Genomic DNA, 20,845 nt, shown 5'->3' on the forward strand with positions numbered 1-20,845 from the left:
GCCTTTTTCGTCCTTCAGTGATCTCATAAACTTCCTATTTATTACTGGTCTTTTCCTCAATTATTATCACATCATAGAGATTGTATGCAAGAAATCTCACCAAGTCCACATCACAAAGGATAACAATTCTGAGCATGTTTCATTACCTAAATGGAATTATGCTGAACAGAAAAGTAAAGTCATCCATAGATACTTTTCTAAATGGGATCGTCAACAAAGCAACCCCAAAATAAAGTAAGAAAGTGGGCTAAGGCCTTAGGAGAAACTCATGGGCTTGGAGGCTCATCTAAGAAGAGATAGACCAAGCCTTAGTCCAAGACAAGTGAGAACTATGACATCCTAGATACCTGGTGAGGTAAAAGGGAGTCTGATAATAGAAAAAGATATGAGTTCAAGAAATAAAAATATATGCAGCAAAAAATAGAATCCCTTACAACAAAAAAAGGTTTAATGTTTACAACTAAGGCCAAGAAGTTGGTTGCCAAAATTTAAATACAAAAAAGTTATAAAAGCCACTTCTATCATTACAACTGGTCCTATCAGAGCGTAGACAAAATATAGCACTTGTAATCATCGTAGGCATCCATGAAGGGATCCAAACAAGCTTCAAGGGACAACTCAGTGAGCGCATCATCACTTCCATCATCTGGGGGGCATAGATTGAAGTGAGTTCCATATAACTCAGTAAGAGAAATAGTATTTAAACTACACTACTAAGGTTTACAAAAGTGATTGTTTTTAAAATTAAAATGTCCTTATTAAATAAATGACTAACCTCAGTAGTTCTCACATAATGATTTTATTTTTAAATATTTAGTAAAACCTTTATCTTTCTTGAAAACAACATTTGAACATTGTTAACTTACTAAACAGTAAAGGCAGAGAGAAAAGATAATCAAATCATAACAATACATTAAAATTGAAGCTAGTTGAACCAACTAAGAGCTTTTGTAAATCATGATAAAATAGAAGAACATACAAAATCACCATAAAGTATCAACAACATCCTAGTTATATTTTGAATGATCAAGTGTCTATAATTCACATAGCATGCTTGAAAACAAGAACAATTCGATTATTTGAACTATAAATGTAAAGGCATACAAGCAGTCAAAATCACAATCATCACGTTTAATAATTTTATTTTATCTAAAAATATCCCTTAAGACATCAAAAGGAATATTAAATTCTTTACTGAATCCTTGATGTTTTCTCCTTCCCCATTCCTCTTTTCTTTTCCTCCTTCTCTCACTAGATTACTCTCTCTCTCTTTTTCTCTCTCTAAGTCTATAAAAAGAGAAGAATGGGAATGTGGGGAATAATGGGATGGGAAAACCTATTTATAGAATTTTAGAACCGTTGGATTCACACCAAGTGGCAAAATCCAGTGAAGAGAGAGGAAAAAAAGATGCTCAACACAAAAAAATGAGGGAGGAGGGCACAGTGCCTGAGCCAGTAATGTCTCGGCATTATGCTGTAGGCTAACATGCAGACGCACAGGTCTCCTGCTGTGCGTGCAGGCCAATTGCGCGGACACCCCAGGTGCGCAGACCCTATCCACGCAGGCTTGTCGCATGAACGTTGCGCGCATAATTTGCAGCGGTTGTACACGCACGAGGTGACGCGCGAACGGCCCGCCTGCGAGCGATAAAACCCGCGCATGATCTCTCCTCACGCTGTGCTTGTGGAAGGGATGTGTCCACTTTGCACACATCTCGTGCGTGCGTGAGCTCATATGGGATGTGCGCTATGCGCATGTCCTGCGTCTACTGTGCGCGGCATCCTGCCGAGCGACTCTTCTTCCATGTGGGATTTCTTCCTGTTTTGCCATTTTTTTTATTTTTTCCAAATTTTCTAAAATTAAATTAAATAAAATTAAATAAAAGAAAAATAATTAAAAATTAACCAGATTCATGAATTATGATAAATAATACGCAAAATAATTTAAATAAGTTTAATGCGGTCAAAAGCCGAACAAATAGGGTTTTCCAAATTACTTAAGCACAACGATGGGCGGGGTGTTACATAAACAATACCTCGAGGTATGGCTAGGTATAGATAAGATAGATTTAGGTACACTTCCTTATACTACAATACTACGAGGCTTTCTCTCTCATAAACTGCTTGCCTTATCTGTTGTCCCCTCATGTAAAGACTCACTTTTCTCGAGTCTTTACTAGGCTAGGTTTACTCCTTTCTGGGTACCCCTGACTTTTTCTCTCCCTTTCTCTCTCCAAGTTTCCTCGAAGGCCCTTTTGACCTTCACTTGATCCTTGTGCACCTCTTGGGGTGAGAAAGGTGTAAGGATATGAGTGAGGTCGGCCTTCCACCAAGAATAGCAGTTGGCCTAACAATAGTGTTGGACTCATCTATCAAATTGCCAAGGCTGGCCAAGTATCACATGGTTGGCTTGCATAAGAACAACATCACAACATACCTCATCTTTATACTTACCGATGGAGAAAGGTACCATGACCTGCTGGGTTACCTTTATTTCGCCGCTCTTATTCAACCACTACAACAGGTAGATATTGGGATGGGTGGTGCATATTAGTCCCAATCTTTCCACGAGCAGGGTGCTTGCCATGCTGGCACAGCTTCCTCCATCGACGATCATACTACACACCTTACTGTTGACTGGGCAGTGGGTGTGGAATATATTCTCCTGTTGTTCATGGTCCTCATCCTTGACGTGCATGTTGAAGGTCCTCCGCAAAATAAGGTTACTACTCCAGTTGGGAGTTTCTTCAACGAGTTGAAACATACCGAAGTACCTGCAAGAAGACTTTAGTAAAAATAAAACTCTCTCTTACCTTCACTCGTGTTTACCTCACTGTCTCTCAATTGGTAGCTTCATCTGTAGAGTTGAGCATTTAAAATTGGAATCACTTAAATCGGGTCTGCACGTTAGTCCTTATGACACAACATGAAACCTTAAAGGACTCTGATTTCTACTGAAACTCAGAAACAAGCACATAGAAAAAGGAATGACGTGCCCTTTGTGCGTTACGCAACTAGTAACAATTAGTCACTTAATTATGTAATGGAACAAGCATAAAAATAAATAATGAAACGTAGATCACAAAGAATGATAATTCAGACTGATGCATAGGAATTCAATCAATTCTTATGGATATAATTGACAAGTCTATCTTCCTATACTACCCCTAATTTGTGACATCCCAAATGCTAATAAAGCATAAGAATGCTAGATACAAAAATAGATTATAAGTGTATGATAGTGAAATGTATGTAACGAAGCAATTTATTACAAATCCCTTATAAAATATAAGTTCCCAATTACATATATAATTGAGGCCAGAAGTGGCAACAAAATACAAAATAACAAAATACAAAATATCAAAATACAAAAAAGGGAACTTCTATCACTATATAAAAAGGCTCATCAGAGTGCAGGACAAGTCATGCACTCAAAAAGGTTTATGGATCCACGGGATCCTTAAAAACTTCAAGGGGTAGGTCAACGATCAGTTTCTCACTATCCTCCTCATCTGGATGGGGGCATGGAAAGGGGTAAATTCTATATACTCAGTAAAGAAAATAATATTTAAATAATATCATAATATTTTTAAGGTAGTTACAGGTGTCATCATTACTTATCATTAAGAGTCATGTTAGGGTTCTTCATTAAATTATGAAAATAATTTATTTTATTAAAAAAATTATCAAACCCATAGTCATATCATATCAATCAAATATATCATGCTAAAAATAGAAAAAATCAAACAACTTACAATATGCATTATTTTTTGTGTCATTCTTCGTGAAGTTGTTCCTACTTCCATCTAGTGAGGGCAATATGGATTTTTGACTACCCATGTGGAATGACTAATTCATTTTATTTAAAAGAACAATTTGTGGCTTGCCAAACCAACAGCACATTTGCGGCTTGCCAAATTATAAAATGATCTTTAACCACGGCTGTGCCAACCACAGTGGTCCTATATGTTAACTGTGGTCACAATCGTACTTCACTAACGGTGACTCCTACAATCATATCGCATCACCACTCTCGTTATAGGGTATGCCGTCATCCACAGGACCGGTCCTCTCATGTTTTTTCAGACCAAATAGGGGAGAAACCCTTCACAGATAAAAAGCCTAACAAAACTCTTTATGAATTATGCATGTCAATATCAATACATATTTCTAATGTCTATGCATCATTTCATGCTTAATCATTTTTTCGCCATCAATCACATATCAACATTTATTTCGAGCATCAAATCATATAAATTACACATACAAATTAATAAGTTCATATATAATCATAAAACATGCATTATCAGGTAAAATTACTTCGTTTAGGCATAAAATTAAACCATGCAAATCATAAATTTAAACCTCATTAGTTTTAATTCTATAAATGCTCCTTAGAATGTTTAAAAGTAAATATTAAATTTTTTACCAAAATCTTGATGTTTCCTAAACCTTTTCTTCTTCTTCCCCACTCCCTCTCTCTCTAAGCTCTAAGAGGATAGAAGAATGGAATGGGAGTGATGAGGAAATGGTGAAGGAAGGGTCCTTATTTATAGAAAATGACGACCATTGGATTTGGACCAACTGGCAAAATCTGGTCAGCAGATAGAAAGTCAATGGGAAAGATGTGATGTGACAATTGATAGATGTGATCGACAGATGGACGATACAATGTGATAATGGTGCAAAAAATAGAGGCACACCATCCAAACAGCAGCAATACATCACCCAAACGATGGCAGCACATCGCCCAAGCCGGTAATGACACGTCACCCAAGCGACAGCGGCACACTGTCCAAGCCGGTGGTGGCATGTTGCCCAAGTGACGATGGCATACCTCCCAATCGATACCGCTGGTGTCTAAGGGCACAGTACACATTGCCTGAGGCAATCGCGCGCCGCCTCAGCTAGCACCATGTTGCAAGCCTAGCCTTCTGCGTGTGCCAACCTAATTTTTAGCGTGTAAGCCTAGCCTGTCTGCGCACAGGCCTAGCCTATCAAGCGTTCAAGCCCCTAAGTGTGCAAGGCACTGCCTGCTATCCTACCAAGTGCAGGCCCTTGTTCACAGGTTGACTGCGCAGACGACACATGCACAGGGTGCTCGAAGCCGCACTCGTTTGCGCATGATGGGACACGCATGCAGACTGCACTCATCTGTGTGTGATGGGATGCGCGTACAGACTATGCTTGTCTAGGCATGATGGGACACACAGGTAAACCGTGCCTTGTGCCCATGTAGACGGGATGTGCGAACAGTATGCACGTCTAGCGGAGCCTGCGCAGACAAGATCCTTCCTGCGGGCGAATCCAAAGGATTTCTTGTCCTTTCTCCACTTTTTATGAAGTTTATTTTAAATAAAAATGTAATATAATTTTTCATACGACAAAATAAAATAATAATTTTAAGAATTAGTTAATTAAATAAAATACGAAAGTTAAAATATGAAATGAGATATTTATATGAAAAATTAAATTATAAAATATTAAAAAGTTTAAGCAGCCTTAGGGCTCGAATAAATAGGAATTTAAATTACAAATTAAGCACAAGGATTTTCGGTGTGTTACATTCCCCCTACTTTAGAAAATTTGGTCTCAGAAATTTGTCATGATATGTCTAGCAACTTCTCTCTCATCTCGTTCTACAACTCCCACGTTGCCTCTTCTAGAGTGTGGTGTTGCAATTACACCTTCACCCTTGGGATCTTTTTGTTGCAAAGAACCTTGTTGGTCTAACCAAGGATTTTCGCGGGGAGCTCCTCGTATGTCATATTAGCTTAAACCTGCATCTCTTGGTGAGGAATGATATGAGAAGGGTCAGGATGGTACCTTTTGAGTATGGAAACATGAAAAACATCATGTAGACCCACAAACTCTTGGGGTAGAGTAAGAAGGTATGCCAGGAGTTCAACACATTCTACGATATGAAAAGATCCCACATAATGGGGATTCAACTTTTCGTTCTTACAGAACTGCATTTTTTCCTTGTAAGGAAAGATCTTAAGGAAGACTTGGTCACCAACAACAACTCTGGGGATAGCTTTTTTGACAACTCTAGGTAGTGGTTAAGTTCCTTCAAATGATAGCAACTTTCTTGATAGTCTCCTAAATGAAATCAGTTCCCAAACGATGCTGGTTCCCAACTTTATTCCAACAAGTGGGAGAACGGAAACCCCTATCATACAGGACTTCATACGGAGCCATACCGATGTTGGAATTATAACAGTTATTATGAGAAAGTTCATAAAGGGGAAGATCTTCATTTCTATTATCACCAAAGTCGAGGACGCAAGCGTGCAATATGTCTTCCATCGTCTAAATAATGTGTTCACTTATAATCAGTCTGGAAATGATAAGTAGCACTGAAGTACAATCTAGATACGAGTGCTTTTTAAAAATTTTCCCAAACAAGGGAGGTGAATCGAGGATCTTGGTCGGACACAATAGATGCGGGGACGCCGTAGAGTCAAAAACTTTTATCAACATATGAGCGGGCTAATCTGCTGGTGGAATTTATGGTTTTGATGGGTAAGAAGTGAGTGGTCTTGGTCAACCTGTCAACAATGACCCGTATGGCATTACAATTAGAACAGGTCCTAGGCAGTTTGATGACAAAGTCCATTATTACATGCTTCAACTTCCATTTCAGAATAAGGAGCCCTTACAATAAACTACTGGGTCTCTGGTGTTCTGCCATAACTCGTTGGCAAGTAAGGCATCAGGAGACATAGTTTAAAATGTCCTTGTTCATTCTAGGCCACCAATATTGAGGCTTCAGGTCCTGGTACATCTTAGTACTTTCGAGGTGGATGGACAGTTTGGAGGCATGGGTAGCCTTGAGAACATATCTCCTGACAGTGACAGGGACTCATATATAATCCAAACATCTACACAATCCGTCATCTGTGAGCTTGAAATTAGCAAACTCTTCAGAATTAAACTTAAATTTTTATTAATTTCTTAGTCTGTGGACTGAGCTTGCCAAATCTTTATGAAAAGATCAGGCAAAGCTTGGATCTAGGTGAGATAGGCACCGTTGCCATAGTGATTAAGGTGGAGTGCCCACATAGCATCAACTAATTTCTAACTGGAGGCCATGGTTTTGGCCAAGGTAGTAGATTCCTTTTGGCTCAGCGCATCTGTGACCACATTACCTCTACTGGGGTGGTAGATGATCTTGTAGTCGTAATCCTTCAGGAGGTCCATCCAATGTCTCTATTTCATATTTAATTCCCTTTGTGAGAATATATATTTCAAAATTTTGTGGTCAGTATAAATTTTAAATGTTTGACCGTACAAATAATGGCGCCATATTTTCAAGGCAAAGATTATGGTCACTGATTCCAGGTCGTTAGTAGGGTAGTTGCCCTCATGGGACTTCAACTGTCTGGATTTATAAGCAACCACCAAACTGTGCTAGATCAAAATACAACCCAAATCTACATGAGATGCATCACAGTAAACCTAAAATCTTTTAGTATTGTCAAGAAGGATCAACACTGGAGAAGAGATGAGACGATACTTCAATTCAACAAAACTTTCACCATATTGAAAGTCCCAAAAAAAAGTACACCTTTTCTAGTGAGACGGGTCAACAGAATAGTAATCTTGGAGAACCCATTGATGAATCGTCGATAATAACCTATTAAACTAAGAAAACTACGTACCTCAGCTACGTTGGTTGGCGGGTTCTAATTAATCATTGATACAACTTTCGATGGATTCACAAAAACTCCTTCACCTGAAATTACATGGTCAAGGAAGGGGACTCGATCCAACCAAAATGAGCACTTACTAAACTTAGCATATAATTGGTTTCGATGAAGGGTCCCCAATACCTGAGATATAGGGACTGTATGTCTTCCAGGCTCTTAGAATACATTAGAATGGTATCAATGAACACGATGACGTATTAATCCAGTACATGCTAAAAAACCTTATTCATAGGATACATAAAGGCAGCAGGGGCATTAGTTAGTCCAAAAGGTATAACCTTGAACTCATACAGACTGTATCGCCATCAGAAGGCAGTTGTCAAAATATCTTTTAATTTGACTCGCAATTGGCAGTATCCTGGTCAGAGGTCGATCTTTGAGAAGACTGTAACTCCTTGCAATTGATCAAAGTGGTCATCGATATGAGATAGAGGATACTTCCTCTTCACTGTTATCCAGTTGAGTTCTTTGTAATCTATGCATAATCTGAGGGAGCCGTCCTTTTTCTTCACGAATAATATTGGGGCACCCCAAAGGGAATGATTGGGGCGGATGACTTTTTTATCAAGAAGTTTAAAAAGTTGGTTTTCCAATTCTGTGAGCTAAGTATGACTCATGCAATAGGCGAGTTTTGAGATTGGTTGTGTTCCAGGAGTTAGGTCGATAGAAAACTTTATCTCCGATAGGGGAGGCAGACCAGGTAGATTTTCAAAAAAGACTTCCAGAAAGTCACAAACAATAGGAATGGAGTATACAACGGGATCAGCATCCATATTCCTTTTTATTCAAAGATTAGAAGATAACAAAAGTAGATTTTTATTTCATTTTTTGGGATCGCAAGATTAGAACTTTACTTTCATAGTTAATGATTGCCCTATATTTCTCTAACCAATCCTTCCTAAAATAACGTCAAATCCTGAGAAATCTAAAAGTATTAGATCTATTAATAGTTCAACTTCCAAAGTCTTTATTTTATAATTTTTATACATACAATGAGCTTCTAATACACCCCTAGAGGGAGTTTCTACTGCTAATACTTCAGTTAAAGGTTCACGTCTAATATATAATTTACAAGTAAATGTACAAAAAATTAAAGAGTGAGTAGCACTTGTATCGATCAGAGCTCTGGAATAAATATCATGGATAGAAAGCATTCCTTGGATGAGGACTGAAGTGGTGAGGGCCCCAGGTTCATCAAGGTGATACGCATGACCCTGGGCTACAAGTCTGGCCATGTCCTTCGGCAACTGAGGGCAGTCTTTCACAAAGTGTTGAGTGCTTTTGCACTTATAGCAAGCATTGTTCAAATGTCGACAGAGTTGATCACCACGCAAGCAACCACAATGCTGACATTATTAGGAAGATTAGGCAGGTTATCTAGTAAGTGGAGGTAGAGCAGGGGGAGGGGTAACTCGGGGTTGTTTATCAAGATGGCTATTTACTAGGTCAGGCAGTCTTCTTCTGAGTTATTGGGGTTGGTGTTATTATTGTTGGGTACGGACTCGGGCTATACGTAGACGGCTGAGATAAGGTCTTCACCCAACTTGGTATGTTCTAGTACCTCAATATATGATCAGAGTTTCAGCATCGCAACCTAGTCGTAGATATCAGCACGAAGGCCCTTTAGAAACTTCTTAACTTTCTGACTCTCAGGGGTGGCCATTAATGGGGCAAACTTTGACAACTAGATGAATCGAGATGCATATTGGGTAACTGTCAAGTTTTTCTGGGGAAGGTCCTAAAATTTCTCCTCCTTCTTCTCTTGGACATAGACTTGGAAGAGGTTCTCAAAGAATGCATCAATGAAAACCTCCCAAGTGGTAGGGGTAGGTAGGACTTCCTTTTTAAGCCGCCACCAATGTTTAGCTTCATGAGTTAGCATAAAGGCTACTAGGGGGACATCTATGCTCCTCCACTAGGTCTAAGATAGAGAAAAATGTCTCTATCTGCAGGATCGAGGCTTCAGCCACTAAGGAGTCTGAGCCTCGTTCAAAGTTGGGTGGATTAACTTTCCTAAATTCTACTATATTGTAGGAGATAGACCTTTCTGCTGGTCGATATTTAAGGGCAAAAAGATGTTGGCACAGGTTGGCTTGGTTTTGTTCTACAGCTCTAGTGAGACCCTAGATGGCTCGAAAGAGTTCGGTAAACTCGGCCCTGGTCGGATGATCCTGGACCTCAGGTCTTTCATTATGCTCTACAGAAGGTCTTTCTCGAGTCATACCTATAAAAGAAAAGAAAGACACGAGTTGGTGGTCTAGTTTTCAAAGAACGATATATTTTCTAAGTATTTTAGAAGGGTTTTTTCCTAGCTACAGCCTCAGTTGTAAAGGATTGTTCTACGTAACTACTCTGATACCATTTGTGACATCCCAAATGCTAATTAAGGCATAAGGGTGCTAGATATAGAAATAGATTACAAGTGCATAATAGTTAAATATATGCAGCGGAGCAATTTATTACAAATCCTTTATAAAATATATGAATTCCCAATTACAAATATAACTAAGGCCAGAAGTAGCAACAAAATACAAAATATCAAAATATAAAAAGGGCCACTTCTATCATTATGTAAAAGGATTCATCAGAGTGCGGGATAGGTCATGCACTTAAAAAGGTTTATGGATCCACGGGATCATCAAAGACTTCAAGGGGTAGGTCAGCAATTTGGTCCTCATCTGGAGGGGGCATGGAAAGGGGTGAGTTCCATATACTCAGTAAAAAAATAATATTTAAATATCATAAGATTTTAAAGGTAGTTACAGGTATCATCATTACTTACCATCAAGAGTCATGCTAGGATCCTTAATTAAATTATGAAAATAATTTGTTTTATTAAAGAAATCATTAAGCCCATATATCATAATTATATCATATCAATCAAAAATATCATGCTGAAAATAGAGAAAATCAAACAAATCATGATGTGCACTATTTTTCATGTCATTCTTCGTGAAGTCATTTCAACTTCTATCTACTGAGGGCAATACGGATTCCTGACTACCCATGTGGAATGACCAATTAATTTCATTTATAACAGTAATTTGCAGTTTACCAAATCAACAACATATTTGCGGCTTGCCAAACCATAACACGATCTATGACCACGGTCGTGCCAACCACAGTGGTTCTATATGCTAACTATGGTCACAGTCGTACTTCACCAATGGTGACCCCTACAATCATATTGCGTCACCATTCTCATCAAGGGCTTCAAAGTCCTGTGCGTCTTCTTCTTTTATCAGGATATCCTTCATGATGTCTTTTGCGTCAAATAATGCTAGATAGTGATGTGATATCAAGTAAGCATGATCTTGCTTCACATGGCAAGCCGCATGGTATAGGTCTTCGACCTAAAATCTAGAAGAAAACAAGGCCTAGCAAGCCCACATCCGAGAAGTGGAGGTCGACCCACCTAAGTGCAATGATCCAGTTCTCAAAAATTTAGATCACATAAGATGGATCCTGGATGCCATTAAACAAGGGCGGCCCTATAGACCTTCCACCTGACTAGCCCAAGAATCTGAAGGAGGAGATGAAGCATGGGCCTTTAGGCAATCTTGGAATTTGAGGAGGAAGGCCCAAGCCCATGAATGTTCAACCATCATAGCCCTCGACTTAAAAATGACACATAGGCCAATAACCCATGTGACAAGTGAGAAAGGCCCATAGCCGTGACAGCCAATGGCTAAAGAAAGTTGCGCAAGCGAATGGCCATAAACATTGGGTTCAAGTTGCAGATCTGTGGGAGGCCCAACCTACACCCGAAGGAACATGCATGTGTACAAGACAGGCAGCCCGTTCATGCAAGACAGCTCGAACGCTACGCACGTGCAAGACAGGCATGTTAGGTTGCACGCGGCACCCGCCACATGAGTGGGAGGCCAGCGCACAAGTTCCTACATGTGTGACACGCCTAGGCTGCGGGATAATAGCCCGTGTCCTTATGGCGTGTAGGAATTACTTCCTGTATGTGACAAGCATGTGACAGCTGGACAGTTTTCTTTAACAATGAGTTTGTTCTTTGACATGTGATTTTTTTGTGGAATAAATTCTACAAGAACTCTGTAGTAACTCAACCTGAAATTTAAGCACATGGAAAAGAACAAATTTATCTACTATAATATTTTAATATTATTTTAAATGTAATTAATTTTTTATATTTTATCTTTAGGATTTAATATTTATTATTTTAATCTTAGTATTAGACTAAATATTATTTATTAATTATTTTAATTATTTTTTAATCAAGCTAGAATATGGATCATATTCAAGTATTTGTATTCTACCATAATTATCCTGGGAAAAGCCTATATAAAGGCCTTTACCCATAGGTTGTAAACATATAATTCAGAATATCAATAAAGAAGTTTTGGCTTAAATCAGCTCTAACATCCTAGATACCTGGTGGGGTAAAAGGGAGCTTGATAACAAAAATAAATACGAGTTCAAATAATAAAATGTTGCAGCAAAAAAATAGAAATCCCTCACAATAAAATCAAAGGTTTATTTACACCCGAAGCTAAAGATTGGCTACCAAAACATGAATATACAAAAGTGAGAGTCATTGTAATAATTACAAACATATGTCATCAAGTGCGAACAAAATATTGCACTCGTAAATATCTTAAAGATCCAAGAAGGGATTCAAACAAGCTTTAAGGGGCAACTCGGTGAGCGAATCATCACTTTTATCATCTGAAGGGGGCACAGATTAGGTTGAGTTCTATAAACTCAGTAAGGGAAACAATATTTAAACTACACTGCTAAAGTTTATAAAGGTGATTAATTTTTAGAGTAAAACATCATTCCTCAATAAAATAACTTACCTCAGAAGTCTCCACCGGGCGAGCTCAATTCAAATACCTAGAAAAAAAAACCACAATTTCTTTTTGAAAAACATATGAACATCATCAACATAGCAAATAACAAAGGCATAGAAAATATAAAGTCAATCATAAATCAGGAAATTCAATAGAAACTCATTGAGCTAACCAAGAACATAGTAAGATCAGGATAAATTAGAATAATTGTCATACAAAATCACCATAGAGTCTTCAACAACTAGTTGAATCATGTTTTTGCCTTATTAAGTCTTTTACCAATCTCCACGTGAAGCCAGTCCAGCATATATCCATTGAGGGCAGAGGGGATTCCGGACTACTATTGTGAATGATTAGTCAATTCAATTTTCATATTGGGTATAAACTATGACCACAACCGTACATCGCCACAGTGGCCCTATATATCATATCATGAATCCACTCTCATAAGATGGAACGCCAATCATTCACAGAAAGTGATTCATTAACATTTTATATTTAGAGTATAAAGAGATAGAAACCCCTAAGAGATAATAGTTAAATGGATTTTCATCTTTTCTCTTTGATGTTCGATGTCCAAATCACAATAAATTTCGTGCTTAAAATTTGGTGAGGATCTAAATACATATCTGACACAAAGCACATTTACCCAGACTTGACCTTCGGGTCATCCTCTTTAGCCAAAACCCATTAGAATAACCTATTCACCATGCCAAATGGTAAGGTGAAGGGTCAACCCTCATGCATTTCAAATCATCAAGTTAATACTGCATTATACTCGATATTTTCATAATTCATATTCGAATGAGCAATAGAAAATCAACATAAAGGTTTATGCATCAAAATCATTCAAGCTTAATAATTTCGTATTTCATATCTAAATAAACAAATTGCCAATCATCATAGAAATTCAAGCAACAAAATAGTATTCAACATTTAAATTATTCTTTCTAGAAATTGAACTTAGAAATGTAAGAGAAAATACAAAAAGAATCTCTTACCAAAATCGAAATAAAATTAGTCTTTAAGGAGGGAAAGGAAGGACTTTTAGTACCCTTAAACTTCTACTTTCTTTTCTTCTTTTCTTGGTTCTTTCTCTCATTAAAATCCTTTTTTGCTCTCTTTAAAATTTCTAAAATGAAGAAAAAAATGGCGGGAAAATGTTAAGAGATGTGGGTCTTTAAATAGCAATGGAGGGGCCATGGATGGGCAACACGTGGTGCTCATCCGAATAGGACCTGTGGCGAGTAGGTATCTCGAAAAGGATGCTACAACATGGGGAAGCATGCCGACGTTACCATGGGCTATCACGTCTGCGGCTGGGCATGCCCGCGTGTGGTAGGCAATGCATGGCCTGCAGCACTGTGTGCACAGGCATGCCCTACTGTGCCCACTGGTGCACCATGCTGTGAATTATGTGTGTGCGCAAAGTTGACTGACACGCGGGCTGTGCGACGTGACCGCACACAGTACCCCCGGTCAGCCTGTAAATTTTAAGGGATTTTCTCCCCTTTTTTGGTTTTTGTCATTTTTCATCCTTTTTCTCTCATATTTTTAGAAAACTCATAAAAATAAATTAAAGATAAAAATCAAATTTAATATTTCAAATAAAGAAGTACCAAATTTAGTAAAATAAAACATGATAAATGTAGAAAAATATTAATAATTAAAAATATGGAGAAGTTAATTATAGGTAGAAATTAAATGGCCATGATGCCCAAAGTAATAGACTTTTGACACCACATTTTAAGCACAAAAGTTCGAGGGGTTACATTAGCTTTGTTAATTTTTAAGTTCTTCAAGCATCTTTAGTTAGGAGCTTCAGATTGCTTCGTTGAGCGGGGAATCAAGGATCGACTTATCAGGTAAGTCCATGGCATCTTTCTTTATTTTTTCTTTTATTTTCCAAATTACTTGGATAAGCTTTTATTTAGTCGACTATAATTCCAATAAGGAGGGTTTATCTTAGGTAATTAATCTTTGATATGCTAAATATATTGGGTTCGATATCGAGGTGTTTTCAATCCGTGGAGGAACCACACTCCACCCCGCGTCATTTGGTATCAAAGCTTAAGCACTTGCTTTGAATCTACTTTGTTATTTTTCTTTCCATTTTATATGCATAATTAGTAACAAAAACATCTCATTGATCATACGTTTTGCTTATGAAACTGCATCCCACTTGATTTTATCCTGTTTGTTTATTCAAGTGGTAGTTTGTTTGTGTTATTGAGTAAAAACATCCAAGAAAACTAGTTGTACCTCGTAAGGCAAGTGGGTCATTCTATTACATTATAAAGAAAAGAAGAATAACTGCCTACCGGTGTGAAAAAAAAATTGATTCATTGAAAGAAGATTACATCACCCGCCAAGTGTATGCGAAAACTTTTTTTTTTGCATTTAAATGAGCAAAGAAGATTAACCATCTTTTCAAGATAGGTGAAAAGCCCATATTTAAATTTTTTGCATTGTTGAGTCTGTATTGCTCATTTGTTCACTCGTGCATGCCTTAAGTGTCTAGAGCTTGTTAGGGTACAAATTGTTTGTAACTCGCAGGACTCGATTCAAGGAGATGCCATTTTGCAGTGTTCAACTTAGTGGGTGAAGTTAAAGTTGTGAGTGGCAAAAATTAGAGTAATAGTAAGACAAAAAGATGGGTCTTAGGATAGGAACATTAGCTTAGTTCCACATGAGGATGTGTTCTGCTAGACCCAGTATCAACCTAACTCTTTCCACTTCTTTTTATTTTTCTCATTATGGCCAAGTTTAATAAAGGACACGAAGCAAATTCGAGGATGAATCCTTTTGAAGAAAGAGGGGGTGATGATGTGATATCAAGAAGGCTTAATCATGATTCACATGGCAAGCTGCATGGCATAGGTGTTCGATCAAAAATTCAAAAGAAAACAAGGCCTAAAAAACAAACCCGCATATAGGAAGTGAAGGTCAGCCCACCTAAGTGTAATGATCTAGTTCGCAAAAGATTGGATCACATAAGATGGATCTTAAATGCCATCAAGCAGGGGCAACCCTGTAGGCCTTCAACTCGACTAGCTTAAGAATCTGAAGGTGGAGATGAAGCATGGGCCTTTGGGGCAATCTTGGAATCCAAGGAGAAAGGCCCATGCCCATGGTCATTTGGCCATCATAGCCCTCAGCTCCGAAGTGACACATCAGCCAACAGCCCTATGCGATAAGTGAGATAGGCCACAGCCGTGACAGCTCACGACCCAAGTAAGTTATGCAAGTGGATGGCCATACATGTTGGGTCAGAGTTACGGATGTGTCGAAGGCCCAACCCACGCTCGAAGCAAGCACGCACACTTGGGAGATAGGCAGCCTGCATGCGCAGGATAACCCACACATAGTACGCATGCGCGAGGCAAGTGTGTCAGGTTGCGCGCGGTACACGTCATCTATGCAGAAGACCTGTGGGTAGGGAATGAGCATGCATGCCCATCAATACTGGTGGCACACCCAGGCCGTGGGAAAATGGCCTGTGCGGGTGGGGCGTGCAGGAATTCCTTCCCACACATGCTAGACATGTGACGGCTAGACATTTTTCTTCAACAAGGAGTCTCTTTTTTTACATATGATTTTTTATGGGATAAATTCTACAAGAACTCCGCAACAACTCAAGCTCAAATTTCAGCACATGAAAAAGAAGAAATTTATCTACTATAATATTTTAATATTATTTTAAATGTAATTAATTTTTTATATTTTTTCTTTAGGATTAAATATCTATTATTTTAATCTTAGGATTAGGCTAAGTGTTATTTATTAATTATTTTAATGATATTTCAATCCTAGGGTTAGGATAAGAATTATATACAGCTAGAATTTGGATATATTCGAGTATTTATATTCTAGCAAAATTATTCTGGGAAAAACCTATATAAAGGTCGTTACCCATAAGTTGTAAACACACAATTCAAAATATCAATAAAGAAGCTTTTTCTTAAATTAGGTCTATTAATTTTCAAGTTTTTCAGGCGTATTCACGTTAGGAGCTTTAGACTGCTTCATTGAGTGGGGAATTTAGGATCGACTTATGGGGTTAATCCGTGGTGTCTTTCTGTATTCTTTCTTTTATTTTTCCAGTTGTTTGGATAAGTTTTTACTTAGTTGACTGTGATTCCAATAGGGAGGGTTTATCCTATGTAATAAAGTTTTCATTTGTTAAATATAGTGGGTTCAAGATTGAAGTGTCTTCGGTCCGTGGAGCAAATGCACTCCACCCACATCATATTGTATAATGAGTCTAAATTCATCATTACTAGAGGGTGCAATAGATATATCTAGCTACACCATGTCTAGGCACAAAGTGACAATAAGGCCAAACTCCCAATTCCTACGGGCACTAGACTCCCAATGCACCCGCGTACAACACGTATTGCACAAACAGATTCCTAACATGGTATAGATGGGTTTCGAGTGCCAATGATGTCGGACTCCCCCCATAATTATCGATGAATATATTTCACAATCACATATTAAAAATGAAAACATAACAATAACTGATTTTTAGTTTCAAAATTAAAACATTGAATTTAAGATATTTTTGGAATTTTCAAAACAAAAATGATAATTCAAATTTACTAATTTTAAATCAATGACATAATTAATTCATACTTAAAATATTAAAATCATTCCAAATTTTTAATATGTTAAGCACTTACCTTGCTCTTGCTAATTTCAAAAATTCTTTAAACTCTTCCCATAAACTCGACGGCATAACGCCTACTTTGGTACTGATTTTATCTATATTTATTCTCAAATAATACTCTAACTATACTTTAATTGATGTTATAAAAATTAATTCTAAAATTTTATTCATTTCATGGCCATTATTTCTTCTTCATTATTTTTTTCTTTTAATTTATTTGTTGGCCCTTACTTCTCTCTTCTAATGTATATATAACCTTAATTTATATATATTGCAATATTAGTTTGATCGATAATAATGGATTTGATATATAATAATTTTATGGTATAAAATTTATTTATTTGTTATATATTTATTCAAAAATATTCTTCTTTCCATCATTTTCTTTTTTTCTATGTACGCTAATGTCTTCCATAATTTCATACTTAAATTCCATCTAGTTTGAGCTTGGGAAGTGTTAGAAGCTTAAAAGGTCACTTTATCCCTCTACTGGGGGGATTTAGGATTTCCCTCTAATCCTAATTTTTGTTTTCTCGCCTTATTTTCATTATGATTCTTTTTCTCATTCTTGTGGAAAGTTTTCAAACATATTATAATGTAATATAAGGTTTAGAAACCTAATTAGAAGTTCAGAGTGACTTAGTTTCACTTTAGGGGAGTAAAATCCCTCATCTAGGGGAAATTTCTCTCTAAACCTAATTTCTCATTTGTTTTCCTTTTCTTGTTTTCTGTTTTCTACTGTTATAACACATTTCTATTTAAATGTGCATATTAAACATTCACATCACACATAAAATAGAGAACTAAACAAATTAGAATATTTTATTTCTCTCCCCTTAAAATAAATTTGGTCCTGCAAATTTGAAATTACCAAGGATTTAAATTTAGAAATAGATGAGGATACTTGTCTTTCATCTCCTCTTCAAACTCCCAAGTAGCTTCTTTAGTAGATTGGTGTTGCCATAGCACCTTCATTAGTGGAATCACCTTGCGTGTAGTACCTTTTCCTTACGACAACAAACTGCACATGGACCTTAATATATGACAAATTATCTTACATAGGAAGGGCTTCATACCAGAGTACATGTGTAGGATTTAGTTGATACTTCCTCAACATAGACACATAAAAGACATTGTGAATACTAGCTAGTTCTAGCGATAGGTCCAATCTGTAGGCGACAGCTCCAACCTTTTCTAATATATCAAAAGGTTCGATAAATCGATGACTTAACTTGCCTTTCTTTCTGAACCTCATTATCCTTTTTATTGGAGATATTTTAAGAAAAACATGATTGTCTAACTCGAAAAATCTCTTATCTGGTTATCTGCATAGATTTTTTGTCTTCTTTGTAGCTTTTTCTACAAAATCTAGTCTAAGTATCTTTCTTTCCCCAACTTTTTTCTAGTAGACTGGTGATCAATATAGTCTTTTATACAGAGCTTCATAAGGTGCCATATGAATGCTTTACCGATAACTATTATTATAAACAAATTCAATTGAAGGAAAATGACGTGATAATAACTTAAGAAAAGACCAGTAATAAACAAGAGATTTATGAGACCATTAAAGGGTGGAAAAGGCTAAATGGTAATGAACTTCCTAGATATGTTCGTAAATGTTCCCAGACAAATAGTGACAAAGCTGAAAAAACCCAGGTACAAGCCCAAGATAGCAAATTTGGATTAATTACACCTGGATCTCAATTTAAGAAGAGATAAAATTAGAAAAGATGGAAAAATTGGAAGTTATTGGGCCTCGACCCACGAATCTCGACCTAAGAAAAAGCCCAAAGTGTGGTGTGAGTATAGATCACAAGTAAAAAATGTAGCCCTTACACGTGCAAGCACCCAGCCCCCATGGTCATGCACATCAAACCTACGAAGAACAACACCTGCACATCCCACAACATACACACAAGTGCACAAAGAGCTGGCCACATGTGCAGCCTGTAAGCACGCATGGACAAGTCATCCTGCATGCTAACATGCATGCAGAACGAGCACAACACATACATGACAACACTTTTGTACATAGGAGGTTGGTCATGCACCCAACGACCCGTGCGCGCATAACCCAGGCCCATGCTACAGGCCCACGTGACCGCATAGCCCACCTGCAGGGCATGCAACCTAACCAGCGCATCCAATAGCCCACCCATGTGGTTGGCTTTCCTAAGTCCTCTTGGACTCCCTTTTCTGATTTTTCCTAAGTCTACAAGGTTTCCTGAGCTTTTATAATTATCCCATGTGATTAGTATGCAAATTTGGAGAAGGATTTCTAATCAAAATTGAATTTAAAAGAAGATAAAGATCCTTAAAGATTTGGATAAGGAGAAAATATTATTTTAATATTTATCCCAATTATTTTATGTACTTAAATTAAGTTTATGATAAGATTCTATTATTTTGTTCCCTAGTTCTTGTTTTTGCATGCCATATTCTTGGTTGTAGATTAAAGTAAAGTGAGTGGTTAATTAGGTGGTTAACTTTCTAAAAGTGCATGCATTGGGTTGAGGTTTTGGGAGTCAAAACAATCCTTCCCATACCCTCTCGCATAAGGTGGTATCAGAACTTAGGCTCCTAGTTGGTATCACCTGCGTGAGGAAGCATGATAGGTGCCCAGCCAAGTCAACTCGCATGCCCGTGCGCGCTGACACGCGCGCAGGACATGCGTAGCATGCGCGTGACAATGCGCATGCACGCAAGCAGCTAGTCTGAGCCCAGTGACTTACGCCCAGGAAATCGAAATGCGGCTCCCACCTAGCCCATCAATGGGACCTGCAGCCTGACCCGCACACCTTGTAGCTACTTGCATGGTTTCCTTCTTCATAGTCCTTTCTGGACTCCAATTTTTCACTTTTCCTAATTCTACAAGGTGTCATAGATTCCCAAATATTGCATGTGCAAAATATGCCAAATTTTTAAGTGGAATGCTACTCAAAATTGAAGAGAATATATCCTTGAATAATTAGGATGAGGAGACTATTATTTAATATTATTTTAATGTAAATCCTTATTGTTAGGATTATTTAATTAGGACAATGATAAGGAATTTATTATTTAATTAATTATATATATTTTTTTTAGTTAAATTAAAACCTAAAGTTTGGATAAGAATCTTAAATTCTATTCAAACTAGAAGTAGTAATCAAGAGCCTATATAAAAGCCCTAGCTCAAAAATTGTAACACATAATGAGAATTAATAAAAGTTAAGCTTTGGGTGTTGTTAGCCTTGTGCTAATTCTTCTCTTCAAGTCCTTCCAAGCTAAGTGAGCTTATTAAAGTCTTGATTGAGCCAAGGAGTTGGAATCGACTTATCAAGTAAGTCGTGGCGTCTTTCCTTTCCTTATTTTTGTTCCTTAGTTTTTGTTATTACTTTCTTAATTTTAGGATTTTAATTTCAATTAGAGGGAGGGGTTTTAATTAGGTTGTTTGAGTTTCGATATTGCACACAATTGGGTTGAGGTTCCAAGAGTTAAAACAATCCTTCCCATGCCTTCCCGTGTCAGGTGGTATTAGATGTTAGGCTCCCAGTGAACTTGTTTACATTAATTACTTTAGCATTCTTGTGAATTAATTAACAATTCAAATTAAATTTGTTTTGTTAGATCATATTGCATCCCACTTCAATTCGTATCTA

The 20,845-nt window shown here is 37.4% G+C and overlaps 1 protein-coding gene across 2 annotated transcripts in view; it reads right to left on the reverse strand.

Annotated features, from left to right (window-relative positions):
• Positions 1 to 436: 436 nt before the first annotated feature.
• Positions 437 to 20,845, reverse strand: part of LOC148268840 (uncharacterized) — a 104,946-nt gene continuing 84,537 nt past the window's right edge. The window contains exons 2-3 of one of the 2 annotated variants that reach the window (XR_015817098.1): positions 12,542 to 12,578; positions 437 to 646 (exon numbers count right to left, since the gene is read on the reverse strand). The gene's annotated coding sequence lies outside the window, so the exon portion shown is untranslated. Of the gene's footprint in view, positions 647 to 12,147; positions 12,411 to 12,541; positions 12,579 to 20,845 lie in introns of those variants that run through there. The other variant, XR_015817097.1, reaches the window with a different exon arrangement.

Source organism: Carica papaya, chromosome 2, assembly GCF_054855325.1.
Source record: "Carica papaya isolate Zhongbai chromosome 2, ASM5485532v1, whole genome shotgun sequence".
Taxonomy (NCBI): domain Eukaryota; kingdom Viridiplantae; phylum Streptophyta; class Magnoliopsida; order Brassicales; family Caricaceae; genus Carica; species Carica papaya.